The 19,317-nt window shown below is 45.7% G+C and overlaps 1 protein-coding gene across 3 annotated transcripts in view; it reads right to left on the reverse strand.

The window, feature by feature from the left end:
• Positions 1-15,318, reverse strand: part of SETBP1 (SET binding protein 1) — a 268,832-nt gene extending 253,514 nt beyond the window's left edge. For 2 of the 3 annotated variants that reach the window (XM_051803666.1, XM_051803664.1), the window contains exons 1-2: positions 15,139-15,318; positions 12,971-13,749 (exon numbers count right to left, since the gene is read on the reverse strand). The gene's annotated coding sequence lies outside the window, so the exon portion shown is untranslated. The remainder of the gene's footprint in view (positions 1-12,970; positions 13,750-15,138) is intronic. The other variant, XM_051803665.1, reaches the window with a different exon arrangement.
• Between the last annotated feature and the right edge of the window lie 3,999 nt (positions 15,319-19,317).

Consider the following 19,317-nt stretch of genomic DNA (forward strand, 5'->3'; position numbering starts at 1 on the left):
ATAACTGGCATGGCTTTTGCCCTAAGCTTGGACTTGATTATCTTGGAGGTCTTTTCCAAACCGTAATGGCTCTGTGATTCTAAGTGTGAGAGCAACCACAGTAGTAACAAGCAAACACTGGTTTGACACATGCAAAGCAAGGCAGGTTCAACTGCCCAGCATTTGAACTGCTCAAGCACCAGGAACACCAGCAGGGAGCTGGGAGCAATATTAAGAGGTGCTGCCCAAATCCCTTCTACACTAATACCACTGTAGCTACTGAGACTTGCATTTCGGAGTCTGTGAATAAAATTACTTAGGACGAAAAAGAAAAACACAAAATCTATTGAACAGGTTCAAGTGAGGCAAAACTGAGGCACAAGTCTGGGAATGTTGTGGTGAACACAAAGTAGAGGTCACATCTTTTCTGGCCCTGCATCTATCAGGTTGCCTTTGGATCTTGCGTTCTCCCATAGGACATACACTTAAATCCCTAATCTGTGCAAAATATCAGAAATCCTGGAAGCCTCTTTACACTCCATCTTTCTAAAACCATTCACCACAAAGCACTGGAGACTACACAGCAATATTTAATGATGAGATATCACCTTTCACTCCCAAGGCTCCCAGGTTGCTTCCATGATTATATATGCCACTGCTGAAATGCAGCTGCCTCTGGGGCAAAGGCCAATGGACAACCCACATTACACCCAAGGGAAAGTTTTGGTCAGAAACCTGCTTTTATGAGAAGTGTCTGTGAAACTTCAGAATTCATCAAGGGACTTAAAAACCCAACGGCCTGGCATGTGGCAAGCTGCACTGGACTCAGTTAACCCACATTAGGAATAAAAAATGCCCCAACCTATTTCCTCATTATTGTTTTACAAAGAAAAAAAAAAATGGAATTTCGTGCTTGGTTGTGGTCTCTGTCCACGCACTGCCAGATAGCCAGCAGCATGACTTTGATGGAGATTAGGAACAGGCGCCTGATCACACTTCCATGGAATGGGCAAGAACACAATATCAGACTTAGAACTTCGTTTGTGGCAACTTAGAAGCAGTTCCAGAGTATGGGCAAAACTTGTGGGCCAGAAAGCCAGCATGGTGCAGACACAATATGATACAATACCAAGTCCTCTGAGAGAAAATTAAATCACTGCAAATTTTTTTGAAAAAATTTTAACCAGGAGTATAAGTTTATACTGGATCAGTACCATGTACCAGTAGCGTTTTTAATCCACTGCTCAGAGCCCTCGAGCTAGATTTATCACATTTTTGGACCACAGCCTTAGTTACTTCCTGAGACCGTGATACTCTGAAAGAACAACCCAGCTTTGGCAGGGAGCTCCAATAATGCCTGTGACAGTTATTTTCTGTCCACACTACAGATCACCCAGGAAACACTCTCTCCCTTTCACCTGCCCTGTGTTGATCAGGACAGAAACAAGGCAGAAGAACTTCACCTTCAGGCAAAATGTCATCTCTTCATCAAGAGCTAGAGATGGCCTGGTGATATCTCAGAGAAGGTTTAAGTTGGTTATTAAGAAAAGGGTGTTACCCCAGAGGGTGGTTGAGCACTGGAACAGGGTCCCCAGGGCAGCGGTCGCAGCACCAAGCCTGTCTGAATTCAGGAAGTGTTTGGACAATGCTGTGAAGCACATGGTGGGGTTACAGAGTTTGTCCTGTGCAGAGCCAGGAGTTGGATTCGATGATCCTTATGGGTCCCTTCCAGCTGAAATTATTTCTATGATTGTAAATCCCAGCTAGGCACAACCCTCAGCATCCTGCCCTAGGTGAACCTGTGCTGAGCAGCATGATGGGCTTCCAACCCCAGATGTTCTGTGCTTCTTCTGTGATGTATTGCTTGGCCTCCCATCTCCAGTGCTGAGCAAACTGGTCTCTCCACCACACCACAATTTTAAACACGCTGCTATAATCCCATCTAAAAGATATACCTGAATATAAACATGCATAAAACAGATATGGGTGTAGAACAAATAAAGTATGGGATCCTCAACTAATAACTGCAAATGATATGACTATATGTGAGTGCCTGTAATCCACTAATTATCTCTAAAAATAACTAACTAAGGCATGTGATTCATTAATTGAGTGAATTAGAAGAAGAAAGTTGCTTCCTCTCTGCATTCTACTCCTGTCTCCAACTCTGCTTTTGTTCCAATTCTCCCACCTCTGCCTCTGATTTTGCATGGATTATGTGAGGACTTTCTCTGAAGGGACAGGATGCAAGCCATGCCAGGTGTGGTCTATCCACATGAAAACAAGGAGCAAGGGTTAATGGCAGTTGCCAGAACAACAGCAGAAATGTAATCTTCACTTGTTTCCATCAGATTGTCCCAAGTCCAAGTGCTACCAGCCCTGTGCGCCTCCTGAGCAACACTGACTGATGGCTCTGCCTCACTGTGCCCAAGCCTGGCAGAGGGAGCCAGGAAAGGTCACACTGGAGGGAAAAAGATGTGGTAAAACAAATATCTCTCACAGCCAGATGAACCTGCAAGCATCCTCCTCAAGACAAAGAGACAGAAATAAATGAGAGTCCAAGCATATCCGTAATTGCAGAGGCATGTAAGTGTGCACATTGCACACATGTGTATCTGTCTTCTCAACATAGAGACATTAAGAGTATATTATGGAGTCATATCTGGCTCCATAATTAGGTTTGAGACGTTATAATTAGATCAGATAGTCACCTTTCTATGTAAGTAACTAACTATCATACAGGGCTGACAGGAGGGCCAGCTGAATGATTAAACAACTGACACAGCCATAAATCACAAAGCCCATAAAAGCAATACTTGCCCAAGATACAGCTGTGGCAACAACCAGCGTAGCAAAGCACCCATCTGCAGGAGGAAGAGAGATGCCCATCACGTTGCCCAAGGACTTTTACAATCTCCTGCCTGAGAACTGTGCCAAGGTTTTGTAAACCTACTCACTCACAATCTAGAGCTGTGCCTGGGTGTTGGGGAAGGCAGTACAGTTATCAGACCTGTGAACATCTCCACACAGAGACTTCTGGTCCCTAAAGGACCAACCTCCTCCTACTTGTGCCCTGCAAGACAAATAACAAAAAGTGGCTTGGCTTGGAAGGGACCTTAACAATCATCTCATTACAGCTCCTTGCCATGGGCAGGGACTCATTCCACTAGACCAGGTTGCTCTGAGCCCTGTGCAACCTGGCCTTGAACACTTCCAGGCACTCACAACTTCTCTGGAAAATCAAGGAGCAGTGTTTGATTCTAATGACGTCAAGAGCTGGCATGTTATTTTTACCCATCATCCTTGTGAAGATTAGGCCTCCGGGACACAAGACAGCAGAAGGAGATGCCAACTGTGCTTCAGCTCATTACAACACAAAAATCCAAACCAGGAAATTTGCCTAAGTCAGGTCAACACCAGGTTGCAGAGCTTCCAGACCAAGCATCATCATGCTCAGCATGATGTGTAATCAAAAGTGACTCCTGGGATGACCCAAGAGACCACGCCAAGCACTCTGCTGGGTACAGCAGTGTGTGCCACTGCAAGGATAAAACTCATTCCATTGACAACAGCCATAAAACTCTTGGGGGGGGGGAAGTGTCAATATGCACAGAAGGGGACTTAAATGCTCACTCCATTCCAGCCAGCTCTTGCCAAGCACACCATCCTGGAGGTAGCGGCAGCTACTCCAGGCTGCAAATGGAAAGTTTTATGGGTATTTAGGGAAAGGTTGTTGGCACAGAGATCAGCCACAGAAAGCAAAACCCTGTACAATTCCTTCATCTGTGTTACCAAACTTTCCTAGATTGACTCGGCTCTTGGAGAGCTGCCATGAGACACAGTAGCTTCCTTCTAACACCGTCATGGCAGGGCAATAATCTCTCTTTCTCCCTCTGATCAAACATTTCCCTCTGCACCACTAAATGTGTGGAATATTACTTCTCTGTATAAATCATTAATGAGAGTCTTGTTTTTATTTACAGTTGCTGCCACGGGACTCCCCCTTTCTGCCTTTTTTTTTTTTCCCCTCTCCTCTGTTATTTCATTTTTGCTTGCACAGGTGCCAAATACACCAGCCTTCCCTTCCTTTGGGAGAAACAAATAAATAAATAAAATCAAACAACACATCTGATAGGGAATGCACTAGGTCTTGGCTCAGCATCCCTTCCTCAGAGCCGTAAGTGATGGCACAAGGAGGACCAAAAAGGCTTCAGTCCAGAGTCTAATCTGTGCCCAGTCTGGAGTCTGTACAAACAACACATCCCATGTTATTCCATTCTGAATGCTTCAAATGATGCTAGGAGTAAGAAAGGTTGGATTTTGTCCATCCAGGATTGCACTGAGTGCTTCTGTGCTGAGTAAGCAGTGGTGTCTTCTTTGGGGCCCTGTAAGGTACCAGTATCTTCAGCATCAAGGGGGGACTGTAGGAAAACAGTGTGTCTAAAGGGCATATAAGAAGAAGGGCAATAATTTGGGGTATTTAGAGGAAGGCACTGAGGCTGCTTTGTCCTGCAGAATGCATCAGTCTTTTGGCTTTGAGGGAAAAGAGGGTACAGGGGCCAGCAATACATGAAATGCCCTTAAATCCTCATGGACAGAAGAAGAAAAATCAGGAGTCAAAAGCAGCACAGGACACCAGTGGATGTGCCTGGATGCACCCAGGGCAAAGAGCAGCCCAGGGTGCCAGGACAGTGAAATCAAGAGGCATAAAACCATTAGTTGGGAGCATGCTGGTGGGAAGACCCGAGGCCAGGAATAAAGGCAAGATAACTGACAGCTGCTGTGGGCAAAGGAAGGGAGTACCTTTGCCTCTAATGAGGCTGAAGAGGAAGTGGTTACAGAAATGCTGGGTGAAGTTGAGTCAGAAGGAGATAAAAGCTCGCTGAGTATCTGCACGCCTGAAAGGCCTCTCCGGCTCAATTACCTCGCTGTGCTCTGCGCACACATCCGACTCCCTCCGAGGCAGCAAACAGGGTCAGGAGCACCACACTCACCACTCACATCCCTGTTCAAGCAGGGCCCAGTCTTTGGATTGTTATTCCCTTAGAATCATGGAATCATTAAGGTTGGAAAAGCCCTCTAAGATCATCGACTCCAACCATTAACCCAGCACTGCCAAGCCACCACTAAACCATGTCCCCAGTGGCTGCATCCACGTGTTTATTGAACACTTCCAAGGATGGTGATTCTAGCGCTTCCCTGGGCAGCCTGTTCCAATGTCTGACCAACCCTCCAGGAAAGAATTATTCCTGGTATCTAATCCAAACTTCCCCAGGAGCACCTTGAAGCCATTTCCTTTCATTCTGTCACTTGGAATACTTGTAACACCACTGACTCCAGGGGGATGTTAAAGTTTGGGATGGAGTCAGAATTTGAGGAAATCCGAGGTCAAGTCAGTCATGGGTGCCCAGCTCTCTACATCGAAGACCTGTGGATCTCTGTCTCTTTATCTGAATCCTTCACTTAGGTCCCAACCAAGTAAAGTTTAGTCTGTGGGCTCTCATGGGTCAAGAGATCCCTGAACTGAGGTATCCATGCTGCTGTTCTCCAGCTGGAGCTGGGTATGGGTTTGAATAGGTTCTCAGTTCCTATCTGCAGCTTATTGTTATTTTAATTGTTGCTCACACTCCTTTAATTCAAAGGTTTTCCTTAAGGGCCCTGGGAGGTCTGTTCACTGAGCTAAGGGTGAAGAAAATGTTCTGGCCTCAAAGTCACACTTAAAAGACAGCATGTCCTAAGAGCAGATATGTCTTCAACTCTGATGATAGAAGGGAAGGAGCAGGACTTGTGTTCCTGTGACTACCTCCAGTGACACAGAATTCTAATCTAATGCAAGCAACACTGATAACAAAGGCCATTTATGGCACTTATCCAACAGGATTTGTTGGACTGCACCTCTCTCTTTAACCCAGCAGACTACAAGAACACCATTGCCTTCAGGATGCCTACAATGATGCTTAATCTGTCGTGGCATCAGAAACCATAACCTCCAATTTTTGTCCCCCTTACACCCCAAAAGGTGACAGAAGCCCTATATCCGTAACATACAGACTGCTGTCCATCTTCAAAAGCATATGGTTTAGAATAATTTAAAAAAGGAAAGTGTTTCCTCTTCTTCCCCTACTCTCTCTTTTTCTAAATAAATTGGGAAAAAAAAGAGGAACAGCTGATAGCTGGAGAGATTTACTACACTTTTCAGGAAGAAAATTGTCATAAAACAAAGAGAAAGTATGACATTTTTCAGCCCATTAGGTGAAGCTTTATGGAAATTACAAGGATGTGAATGTATGGGTTAATATTTTAAACTGGTTTTCAACCTTAAGAACAATGGACATGTATAGTAACACATTGCCCAGATGCCTGCTACAACACTCTACATGTGTACAATCCTGTTCAAACACTTTATAAACTCCCCCAGTTAAGCTTCGTGTCTCTGATCCCTTCTGAAAAAAAAACCTGAGGAATTCAGCAGAGAATTATTCCCCTTGCAGAATTCTATTGAATCCCCACTGTAGGGCTCCATAGGAAGGCTTTAGAGAGAAAAAGAAAAAAAAAAAAAAAAGAAAAAGAAAAAAAGAAAGAAACAACTACAGGAAGGATTTCCTTGTCTAACAGACTAATAGGATTTGAGAGGAGTCTTGGTGGAAACCCCACTGCATCCTCCAAAGCCAATAATTTAGCAAGCTTTGAGGAGTGGTAGGCATGGATCACAGCATCACTCCAGAATATGCTGGGTCTGGAAACACAGAGGGAAGTTAGGCCAGTGTCCAGATCTTAGAAATCACATCAGTAGGATATTCAGGTTATGTGGACTCATATGGAGGAAAGACGTGTCTGTAATGCCTTGCAGCTTGACCTCTGGTTTGAGTGTCATCATTTTCTCCCTTCCATCTTAAAACCAACTTCTCCATCTGCTAAAATGCCAGGACAGAAACAGAGTGATTCATTGTATACACATATATCTCTCAGTTTTAAAGGTTAAGGCTAACAAAAATTTCAAAGTAACTTAAAACCTCAGGCTCCCGATCTTTAACCCATCTCTAATTTTGAGGTATTTGAGTGAGTTCTGGGTTACCCCATGCTTGCCTACCACACATTCTTCTGAAAAGCTTTCTCAAGCACCATTACAGGTTATACCATAGTACAGTAGAGGAAACTTCGCTCTCATTGCTACCACAGTAATGGAGCCCTTATCTGCCCAGGACTGCAGAGCAACCCGTACAGAAACAGGAATTCACTCCTTCGGAGGCACGGAGAAGCCAAATAAGTCACCCGACAATGGTATTTAGTCCATTCCAGCTCCTCACTTTGCCAGGCATTTGCATCCTGATGTATCAAAGAGCCAAGCCTTGGGCTTGCTCTGGTGTTCCCCAGGGCAGGTCAGAGCCTTGCCACCACCTTCTGACCTCGTGTTTGCATGGAAATTGGTCTCCTCCTGCATGGCTATTCCAAACGTTCTGCTTGCTTTCAAAAAAGTGCATCAGACACAACAACCCTGCATAGAGAAGGTAACTTGGCCTGATCCTTACCACCTACACAACTCCTATTTTCCCTGCAAAACCCCTGTGGTCGATGGACAAGTACATGAGACACACCAGTGTCCCTACTCATCAGCAAGAGTAAACCTTGACCCAGGGATCTGTGTGCAGTACCAGTGACTGCATTCTCAGAGTACTTCTCTGGCCACCTTCTTCTTTGGTCACCCGTGCTTCAGACCCACCACAATCCCTTTCATATCCAAAGTCAACAGGATCATTGTCACACACTGGCAATGGCACAGGGCAGACAACCAGGCAAGGACCACAGAGATACAGAGGCCTGAGACCTTGCAAAAATCCCCAGCTGGACTCAGAAGTAAACTAGAACTGTAAAGATCATAATAAAATTTGGATCAAATCCTCAGGGTGTTTGGTGTCCAGAGTTTCTACTTGGTCTTTTGGAGAGACACAAAAGATGACAAAAGCCTAAACAAAATAATGTCAGAAGATTGCTTTTCATACCCAGTCATCCCACAGCTCATCATTGCATTTGGACAGTGTGTCCTCCAAAGTAAATCCAACTCCAAAAGAGCAAAATAGTCCCTAACTTTGCACTCCCTCAAGAGCTGATAAACAGAAATTAGCACCCACTACTTCCTTCACACATTTCCTCAGCTCTGAAAGACAAGGTGTATTATTCTCTGACTGATTTTACTCAATTTAAGAAATTATTTTGTCTTCCTTTTCTCCCCCAGCTCTTTATCTCCCTCACTTTGTACTCTGTATGACCAGTTAAATGTGAATTCAGAATCCAGGTGCCTGTTGCAGAGCTGTGCTTGGTCCCAGCATAAAGCACACTGTTAAACAGGTCCAAAAATGCAATGGACTTTTGCAGCCACATCAAGTGAAGCCTTCACACTGGGAAAAGGAGAAAGAAACAGTCTCTAAGTGTTGCTAACCATGCACACTTCCAACCTGATTTCATGCCCTTATCAGAAGGCAGAGCAGTCCCAACCTTGAAAGTTTGGAAATCGCTTTCAGATCTTTAAGTCCCCCCAGGCTAAAACACGGAATTGAGGGATTTTAAAGTGCATCTTTAATCAAGATGACAATTTCCTAAAAGCGTAAGTAATTTTATTTCCTTGACAAGAATAACGGGAGAGGAAACTCTTTTTTTTTTATTGAGTTGGAAAGAGAGAAAGTAGTGAGAACAGAACTCCTATAATAGCAAAACCAGTCCTAGTAGAAACCACAAGCCCTGCAGCACAACACTGGGAACCTTCTCCATTAAGACTGTCCCACAAACTCTTGCCTTTCTCTCTAGGCTTTGGACTAGCTCTGATCCTTGGATTGGTGCTGCCCTAAGAGTGTCTGAACTCCTCAGCAGTGAGGCTAGATCTTACCATGGATTTCATCTGACCATCTATTATTTTATAGGTCAACTATATTAGGAAAAAAATCTTGGCTGTGAGAGTGGTGAGGCTCTGGAACAGATTGCCCAGATAAATTGTGGCTGCCCTATCCCTGGAAGTGTTCAAGGCCAGGTTGGACAAGGCTTGGAGCAGCCAGTTCTGGTGGAAGGTGTCCCTGCCCTTGGCAGGGGGTTGGAACAAGATGAGCTTTAAGGTCCCTTCCAACACAAACCACTCCATGACTCTATGATTCTGATACTTTTGCACAGTTTTGCCCTTGTCTCATCACCAAAACCTGTACTGAAATCACAGCAGTTACACATCCAAAACCCCGTGTACCTGCGTGTTATGGTGGGCAAAAATAAAATTCCCCATTTTCTCAACATGGCTTAAAACCTGGCCCTACGTGCTCCATGGAGCACATTTTGGCAGTTATTAGTGCTGCCTTTCAACGTCATCACAGACCAACAGATCACAGATCCTCCAGAGATGGGTAGTTAATGGGGAGCAAGGAAAACCGCCTAGGCATATGGTTAAGCAAATCAGTCATCAGTTCAGTGGGACAGCTTTCATTTCCATCACAGTAATCTGTTGGATCCCAGAACTGTTTTTACGTGGTTCATTAGACAATAGCCTTTCTTGCTACTAGTTGGGTCAAGAGTCAAAATTGCTGTGTAATTGCAAGTCTCAGGGCACAAGGCAAGAGTTTTTCAGTCCTGGAGGGTGTTGTCCAAAGGGGAAAGAAAACAGAACTGGGAAAGATTATGTGTGAGCAATTGAGCCCTACTGAGAGGGCAAAAAAAAGTCACTGAAACTGGGATTAGACAAATCTTGTAATGGAAAACAAGAGTCCTGTTGGTAAGCTGGCACTTGCACCTAAGAGATGTGTGTGCTGGGAAAAAGCAGCTCAAAGGATGGGTCGAAAAAGAGCATAAGAGGAGATTAGGCAGCATCAGAAGCCAAAAAATGATTGTTGAACCTTTTTAAGCATTTAACTCCCTGAGTTAATTAAGCACACGGCAATAGAGGTTGTTAAACAAGAACAGTTCCCAACTTAATCAAAGTACACTGGAAGCAATTCTGAGCAACCTCAGTAGAGAAACACAGTAAATATCAAATTGAACTAAATAGCTCAGTTAAGATCATTATTAATAATAAATCATGGCCACTGTTTCTTTTTTTTTGCCAACAACTAGCATAGTTTATGTCTCTGCACAAACCTAACACACCATTTTATTGCATTTCAAAGAGCGCGTCCTCCTAAAATGATAATGTGTTAATAATCTATGCTGGGCTTTTTGGCAGGAATCAAAAAGCTCAAACAACTTGAAATAACATCAGCTAAAAATTATTTATTCCCCATCCCTAGTTGCAGAGAAAACAGAGGTTTTCTTGGCTCAGTTACTTCTCAATAGACTTCTGGTTTCAATTAAAACTTTGAGTCTGAGAAGTTAAAAAAAAAAAAAAGTTGAAGCCAATAAGAGATGGAAGAGAAGTCTCCATTCACTGAGTGTTTCTGCTTCCCCCCCTCCCCTTTTTACATAACCTTTCTGAGCTAAGAGCAGAGATTAAAGTACAACTCCATTGTGTGGAAGGGTTTTTCTCCTCTCGGTTAAAAAAAAATGAAGATGAAAAAAAGTTTCTCCTTTGAGTGGAAGGAGCTTCTGACGAGGGGAGTAATCTTGGGAAAGGCCAAAGAAGTGCAGAAAGCTGTGCATGAAGCAGCCACTTGCACATTTCCCCATGAACATGCCCCATCCTTGAAAGTGTTCAAGACCAGGCTGGACAGGGCTTGCAGCAACCTCGTCTAGTGGAAGGTGTCTCTGCCTTGGCAGGGTGGGGGGTTTGGAATGAGATGGCAGGGGAGCTGTAACAAGATGAGCTTTAATGTCCCTTCCAACCAAATCATTTTGTGATTCTACAATTCTACAATTCCCTGATAGGCATATTTTTTTGCTGTCTACAATGAAAGGTCCACTTGTTTCCTGAAGTTCATGCTGTCACTGCCTGTCACTAGACACCTGATTATACCATTCCTGTAGCCTGCACCAAGTTACTCCTTGGATGCAGGGGCTGTCAAATCAGTAATTGTTCCCATTTGGGCCCATAATATTCCACACAGGACCGGATTTGCCAGCAACCCTTTCCTCCTGGAACAATTCCATCAATACCAGGAGGCTCGGATGCTCTCTTTGACAGCAGAGCACTGGCCGGCTCCACAGTCCCCTCGCCCCAGTCATCCTTTGCCGTGTGACAGACGGATTTAGAAGGACACACGGCAGGTCCCCTCCACCACCGAGCAGGGCCACCGCGGGCCGGTGGCTAATGAAACACCTCTGTATGCGGGGACAACAGGCTGCCAGGCTCCCCTACCCTCCTCCCTCCGTCCTCCTACTCCTCCCAGGACCCGGCTGGGTTAGCCCGGCTCACGGCAGCCGCGGGGACACCGCCACCCCTCGGTACCAGAATGGGTGGGTGCTCCCCTCGCATCTCTCTCCGCGCGTCCCCCATGCGCATTCCCCACGCCTGAAGCCCCCCCATTAACCCCTCCCGAGGACTGGGGGACCTGCCCACCGCGGGGCGGCCGAGCCGGGTGTGCCCTGTCCCCCCCCGCCTCCCCGGGCTGGGCTCCCGGCGGCCAAGTGCCCTTTGAGCATCAGGCGTCAGGCCCGGGATTATCGGGGCCGTTTATTTGAAGCGGAAACGAATCGGAAATCCTTCTCTCAACTGCCTTTTTTGAGACATAAATACAGCAGGCAGGGGCAGCGCGGAGACCGCCGTGCCCGGGTGGGATGGTGGGATGTTGGGATGCAAACACGCTGACACACTCGCGCTGACACACACAGACACACACAGACACACAGACACACACACACACACACACACTAACACACACACACACACACCGGGAGATAAGGGCGGCTGGGGGGGACACCCTGTTTCCCGGTGCCCGCCGGGAAAACCCGGCGAGAAAGGGGTATGAGTGCGAGTGCGGCTGTGAGTGCCCGGCGCTGGGCAGGAGCCTTGCGCCAGGGCTGGGGTTGACAATAGCCGCCCGCGGCTGCCGCCTGCCTTATACCCCCTCCTCTTCCCCAAACCACCACCTTCCCCCCAGATAATATCGGCGATATTCCGCGCGTCCACAGCTCAACTCCACTTCCACCCGTTGTGGGGGGGAAAAGGGGCCGCCGGGGTCCCGGGGGCGGCAATCACCGGCTTATTAAGAACTAGTATTACACGGGGCGGGGGGGGGGCCGTTTTGCTAATTACTACCCCACTCCCCTCCCCACATCGTTGTTCCCCCAGATCGCCCCCTTTTCGGGGCTGCGTGTCCTTTTCAATGTCAAAACCAGCCGGGGCCACCCCGGGGCAGCGGCGCCCCCCACTCCAACCATCCCCCCCGGCACCGCCGCGGAGCCCCCCGCACACACACACTCGCACGAACACACTCTCACACACAAAATCCCCATAAGGTTACAGTGCTGCTCTCTAGCTCCACTTAACCTGCAATTTACGAAGCGGGGGGGGTCGTGTGTGTGTCCCCCCCAATTTCCACAGGCACACACACATAGCTGCCACCTTCACATATAAACACATATAGGCTACAAAAGCGGGGGGGGGGGGCACAAGAGAGGGAATAAATACATTATGCAAACTCCTAAAAAAATTCCAACCGCTTCCCAGTAGCACGGTTTTACACACACACACCACCACCACCCCCCTGCAACCACACACAAACACACACACACACCCCTAAGCAGGCACAAAGCGTGGGGAGAGACGGGGTCGGAGGGGAGAGGAAGATTCGCGTGCATTGCATTGAGGAGGAATATTCCCCCCTCAAAAAAAAAAGAAAAAAAAAAAATAAAGCCTTTTCCGCGCCATTGCAAAGTCACAACACGAAAAAAAAAAAAAAAAAGAAAAGAAAAAAAAAGAGACGACATTAACTTTTGCATGCAGAGGGGGAAAAAAAGTGGGGGGGTGGAAGGAAAAGGAGAGAGGGGTACGACCCTCCTCTGCAATCCCGATCATCAAGACAGACCTTTCCTCGATGCCTCAGGATTTTTGTTGCCCTTTTTTTTTTTTTTCGCTTTTACTAACCCATATCCCCAAAACGGCAGCGGGGGCTTCTTAGCAGCTTCCTCTTCTTCTTCTTTCTTCCTCCTCCTCCTCCTCCTTCCTCGGATTTCCCCCCTTCTTGTCTCTTCTCTTTTAGATCCCGGTTTCAATCCCTCGCCACAGCCCCCAAAGGTGCTTTTGCTTGTGTTGCGGCAAACCCATGGCGGTGTTCATCTGTCAGATGGGGATGAGGGGAGCGCCCGGCCGCGCAGCGCACGCAGAGCGCAGAGGGAGGAGGGCGGGGGGAGGAGGAAGGCACCGGGGAGAGGGAGATGGACGGACAGACAGACGGAGAGACAGCTCGGGAGATAAATGATAGAGAGAGAGATAAATAGAACGTGATAGAGCGAGAAAGGGGGGAAAATGGCGTCTTGGAAAGCCGGAATCCCGGAGTAAATCAAATTAACACGCAACACCCAGAGCAGTCCCGACTAATTTTAGCAGGATCCAAAATAAAATGAAAAGGAAAAAAAGGGGTGTGTAGGAGGAGAAGGGGGAGGTTGGGGGTGGGGGGTGAAAGCAAGGAGGGGGTAAGAAGGGGAATAAAAATAAAAAAAAAAAACCTCAATGCACTGGATAAAATCCTGGGTTTGAAATCGATGGAGCTTGTCTCTGGCTCTCTCTTTTTCTTTTCTTTTCCTTCTTTTTAATTTTTTTTTGGAGGGGGGCCCCCTTCTGCTTTCTGCTTGCTGTCGGTGGTTGTTTGAGAGCCTTTTGCAGGGGGGCGAGGTAAGGGGGGGGATGAAGCGTTTTCGGTTTTGCTTTTTCCCGGCGAGGAGTTTAAAAAACAAAAAAAAAAAAAAAAAAAAAAAAAAAGAAAAGAAAAGAAAAGAAAAGAAAGAAGAAAGAGCAAAGCCCCGCCAGGAGAAAAAAAAAAAAAAAAAGGGCTGCTTGGGCGGCGAGGAAGCTGTTCCCTTTATCCCCGCGCTCCCTGGGCTCCGGAGCGGGTGCCGGAGCTCCGGCGGGCTGCGGGGCTGCGGCCGCCCCGCTCCGCTCCGCGCTCCCCCCGCGCCGCCCCGCGCCGGGCCGGGGGAGGGCGAAGGGAAGGCGGAGGGAAAACACCCCCTTCTCCCGATGGGGCCGGGGTCGGTGCTCACGCACTCACACACTCACACAGCACACACACACACACACTCACAGAGCACACACACACACGCTCATCCCCCTCCCCGCTGCGAGAGGGTGCGCCTGGGGGGCGGCTTTTTGCTCCCCCGCCGGATTTTTTCCCTTTATCTGTCTTTTATTTTGTCTTTTTGGTCTGGTTCCCCCCCCCACACACACACACCTCCCCTCGCTCTCCCTCTCTCTCCCTCCCTGCAAGGGGCGGTGATTTGGTTAAGCAGATCTGGGGGGCTGATGGCTCTCGCTCTTTCCTCTGTTTCTGTCGCTCGCTCCCGAAGTCCTGCAGCGCTTGGGGGTGGGTGGGGGGGGGTGGGAAGGTTGGGGGCGAAGTGTGGGGAATAAATGGTAATGATCAGGCGCACACACACACACACACACACACACACACACACACACGCAGACACTCGCTCGGTGTGGCTGCAATGCTCAGCTCTGGATTAATGTACTCAACAGTGCCACTACCTGACACAACAGCAGCACTGATGGGGGCAGGGGAGAAAAGGCAGAGGAGGTGAGATTCAGGGCAGTGGTATTTATCCCACTTATCCCACTCCAAGCTCAGTCTCTCCCACGCCATCCCATCCACCCCCCACCCCGCCATATGCTTTTCACCGCGAGCTCATGACCTATGCGGGAGATTTTTGGGGTCCAGTGGCTGCTGTTCAGACCACAGTGAGAATTCACTCTCTGGGGCTGGGGGAGACAAGCAAGGACTTTCCACACCTAATTTAAGGAGTAAAGTCACCACCCCCACAGCTTTCAGTATAGAGTAGTAACAGTGCCCAAACTACAGCACAAACTCAGCTCCAGGTCAGTGGAACTGTGCAAAATCCAAGTTGCTGGGCTTTTCATTTCCCATCATTGCTCTGCCAGCAGTCTGGATGACGCTGTCATTTGGGGTTGCCAGTTGGGCAAACCTTTACTCACAAGAGTAAATTGTTGGCTTGACTGAGTAATCACAGAGATGATGTTGAGGAACTCCTAGAAAAGGGAAGGCTTGTGGTATGGAGCTGTGGAAGTGTACTTACAGATGAAGGTAACATTGCAGGGGAGTTTCTCTGCATGTCTGATCCCTTGCAGAGATGGTGCCACAGGTTTCCCTCTCCCAGAGTATTGCAGAAGGCCCAAGGTACATCAAGTTTCTCCCCTGTGCTCTGGGAAAAATAGTAACTTCTGGCTATCATCCTGAGTGACCTCAATTCAACTGGTCCAAGGGTTGACTAACTGGGTTGACCCTCATCTGCCGTGGAGGTTTTTTCATGTGCTGTTATTCCTTATGTCATAGAATCATAGAATCATAGGTTGGAAGGGACCTGCCCTGGGCAGGAACACCTTCCACTATCCCAGATTGCTCTAAACCCCATCCAACCTGGTCTTGAACACTTCCAGGGATGGGGCAGCAACAGCTTCTCTGGGCAACCTGTGCCAAGGCCTCACCACCCTCTCAGGGAGGAATTTCTTCCCAACATCTAATCTAAACTTTCCATTTTTCAGCTTGAAATCTTTCCCCCTTGTCCTGTCACTCGAGACCCTTTTAAAAGTCCCTCTCTGGCTCTCCTGTAGCCTCTGTAGGTACTGTAAGGGGCTCTAAGGTCTCCCCGGAGTCTTCTCCTCTCCATTCTGAACAGCCCCAGCTCTCTCGGCTTGTCTCCTTAGGAGAAAGTATGTGTAGCAATGGATCTACAACACAGGTCCCAGTCTAACACCAGATGGGTAGGAGAGCTTTGTGGGCCTCATGAGACACCAGCATAGCCCTCACAAACCCTCAGCAGACTCAGTTACATGAGTGAGAATGCGCCCTCAGCCTCAGAGTGTTTTCCTACACTTTTCAGGACAAGATAAAAACTACACCAAGCCATCACCTCCCTCTGGATCTCCCCACATAACTGACATCTGCCACGATAACCTGCTGATCCCAAACAGGTGAGCTTAGAGGCAACAGGCTGTGCCTGTCCTTCTCTTATGGTCCTTTCCTCACACTTCTCTCCATCAGTAGGAGAAAACAAACCAGTAAAATACACAAAAAGCCCTCCAAATGATGGCCAGCAGAGCACCCCCACCTCCATCCCGAGCAAATACGCAACTCAAAAACTTTCAAGTAGGAAATGTCCCACTGAAAATGTTGACTTTTCTGATTGAAACCAAACAAGAATTGTCGTTTCCAATCAGCGCTTTGACATGGAAGGGAGGCTTGTTTGTTTGAATTAAATCACCCAACTGGAGCTATATTTTGTCATTTTGTATCCAAATGAAACAAAAAAGAAACCGTTTCAACATTTCTTGGCAGAGCTGCCAGTGACATTTCCTGTGAAGAATTCTGGTTTTGAAAAGTTTTGGCAGGTGAACTCTGCGTTGAAGAGCTCCACTGACCATCATCTTCCTCCTTGGAATAATCTGACACATGGCTATGAAATAATTGGCTTGATTGAATTAATGTAGAAAACCAAATTTTGGAACCAAAGACTAAAAAAAAAAATCACTTTTGATTTTCTTTCCTAGAAAAAAGTATTTTGTTTACATTCAATACGTTTGGGATACAAAGTGTTTTGTGAGCCTTTGCTCTTATTTTCTTGTATTACTTTTCTTCTGGAGGGTATATATATATACATACACAAATGTGTTTAAAACAACCCCATGTAAATAATTTCAAACTGAGTTCAATTTAGGAAGCAATAGAAATAATTACTTATTTAATGCTCACTCCGAAAACATGGCAGGGTTTAAATAAATAATAATTAAAAAGCCTCAGTCCTAATAAAGGAAGTTTTTGATTGACCCAAAGTTATTTTTAGGCCTGAAAGAAAAAAACCCACACCTGGTTGCCGTAGACATCAAACTCTGTCAGGATAAATTTCATAAGCAGAAAAAGACCCGTCCCTTTGAGTGGTCACCTTGTAGGACATGTGTGCATAAATCATTGTGAATCAGGGTTGACATCAAAGGTTTTCTTTACCTATGGTTTTGTCTTCTGGATCTAGAAAATTTTTTCCTCTTTTAAAAACATCTCCTCCCTCTGACTCTGCTCTGTGTCAAGGAGTTCATACAATGTAAGTGGATAATCTCAAAAAGGAAATTTCCTCCTCTTTGTTCTTTTCACTTAAAAAATATGATGGCATTCATAATGTTGGTTTGGTTCCTCTAGCGGACCTGAGATGAGTTTCCTATTTGTGCCTAACAGTCTGCACATAACCTTGACTGCATGAGACAGGCAGATGTTTTATAATGAAGGCCAGGAGCCTGTTATTTCTATATAAATAGCATATTGAGTTAAATATGTATATAAGTCTTTCTAGGTTCAAGGTATGAATTAAAGTTATGCAGAATTATTTTGTGATTTGTTAGTCAATGTGAAAGATAAAAAAAAAAAAAAAGGAACTTGCAAGACCCCCAGGAAAACAATGGTAACTTTATATGATTCAGAAATACAACCAGATCATTAGAAGCTTCTATTTACTATTGTTTAAACTGCTTAATATGTGTTTTAACTTCTCAGATGTCTAGCAGACTTCTTTATATAGCAGCTTTGTATAGAAATTTTCTATTTATCTACCTGTCATCTAACTATCATTTATCTATTTATATGTACACATAAAAAAATAATATCTCAGACCTACAACAGTTACCAATTCTTTGTATCCCACTACAAGGTAAGAAATGAGCCATCATATACCAAGCTAGACAAGTGAGGAAATGTGAAAATATTTCAATCCTCCCTTTTTTTTTTTTTCTCCCTCAAGAATTGGAAATCCAAGTGTTTGGACAAATTTGCCCCAAAATAGAAACAACAGTGATTTTTGAAGTTAACCTTTTATTTTATAAATCACTCTGATGTGTGGTATTGAGTTTCAACATTGTTGTGTGAAAAATGACAGGCAACAATCAAAATTCAGGGCCAAAGGATTGGAAACCAAGTGCAACACTAATTTTGGAAGACATAAACCCTCTGTTTTGGTTGATTATCCATGAGTTTAGGGCATTTATACCCACAGTATCCACAAACCATTTCTCCTGTACATTATTTTGATAGCTGAGCACTTCTACCCCTGTCTCAGTGTCTTCTTAATGGTCACAATGATTGTGTCATGCTTGCTGCTGTCCAAAAACAAAAGCAGAGGATTTTGTCTGCAATTTCTCAACCGGGACAATTAGAAGAAAACCTTGGTAGCTTAGCAACATTGTGTTACAGCGTGGGAGATGACCACAGGGGAGGCTCAGGTTTAAGTCCAGGCTTTCATATCTATCAGATCTTTCTTAGCCTCTTTCCCCCTGCGGAGCCAATGTCTAAACATTTCTCTGCACACCAAAGTTGTGGCGCTCAGTGATGCAGCACTTGCTGACACACCAGAAGAAGACCAGGACCTGCCCTTTGCTCAGGCTGCTCAGACACACGAGTCCTTTTGAAAACCTTTGAATATTTGCCTCCTGTAGCTCTTTCAAAACCCATCAGTTTGTCACTGCTCTTACATTTGTGATTATGTTTTGCAGTCTCTCCCGAGCAAACAAATAACTCTGATCTTGTAAGTGCATGAAATTTTTTTTCCCTCATAAATAACTTCAAGGAGACTAATTACCAATAAATGTCAAACCTATCCTGGATTCTCACGTGCATCATTTCTTTATGATGGTGTGGATTTCCATCACAGTTTTCATACGAGTTTGCATCTATGTGTACATAAAGCCTTGAATGTACATGCTTATGTATAGCTGTGACTTTGTAAACCAGCATAGAAGCACTAACGTGAATAAGAAGCACAAAACATTAGCAGAAATGTAACATCAGTCAATGAAGCTCAGGACAGGCAGGAGGTAATTGAAAGCTACATAATTTAGGATAGGGAGGGAATGGAAACAGTGGACCTATTTGGGAATTCTGAGTATAAAGAATTGTTTAATCTAGCCGGGGAAAGTCGTAAAAGGAGTTGATAACTAGAAGTTGAATTCAGAGAAAATATCACATTGCAATGAAGATGTACAAGGTTCATAGCAATTAATCATTCCAGAAATGTAATAGGACGATTGGTAAAAATCACCATCTCATGACATTTTCAGCTTGGAGACTGGATGGCTTCCTAGAAGATATGTTTTAGCCAAGCAAAAGTAATTGGGTTCAGGACAAGAGCAGACATGAAATGAGTTAAGAACTGACTAACTGACAGATCTCTGAAAGCAATTGTCAATGCAGAATTATGGTCAAAGAAGAGTGTTAC

The sequence above is a fragment of the Manacus candei genome, unplaced genomic scaffold (assembly GCF_025592945.1).
Source record: "Manacus candei isolate 608988 ecotype Guabito, Panama unplaced genomic scaffold, ASM2559294v1 h1tg000059l, whole genome shotgun sequence".
Classification (NCBI taxonomy): domain Eukaryota; kingdom Metazoa; phylum Chordata; class Aves; order Passeriformes; family Pipridae; genus Manacus; species Manacus candei.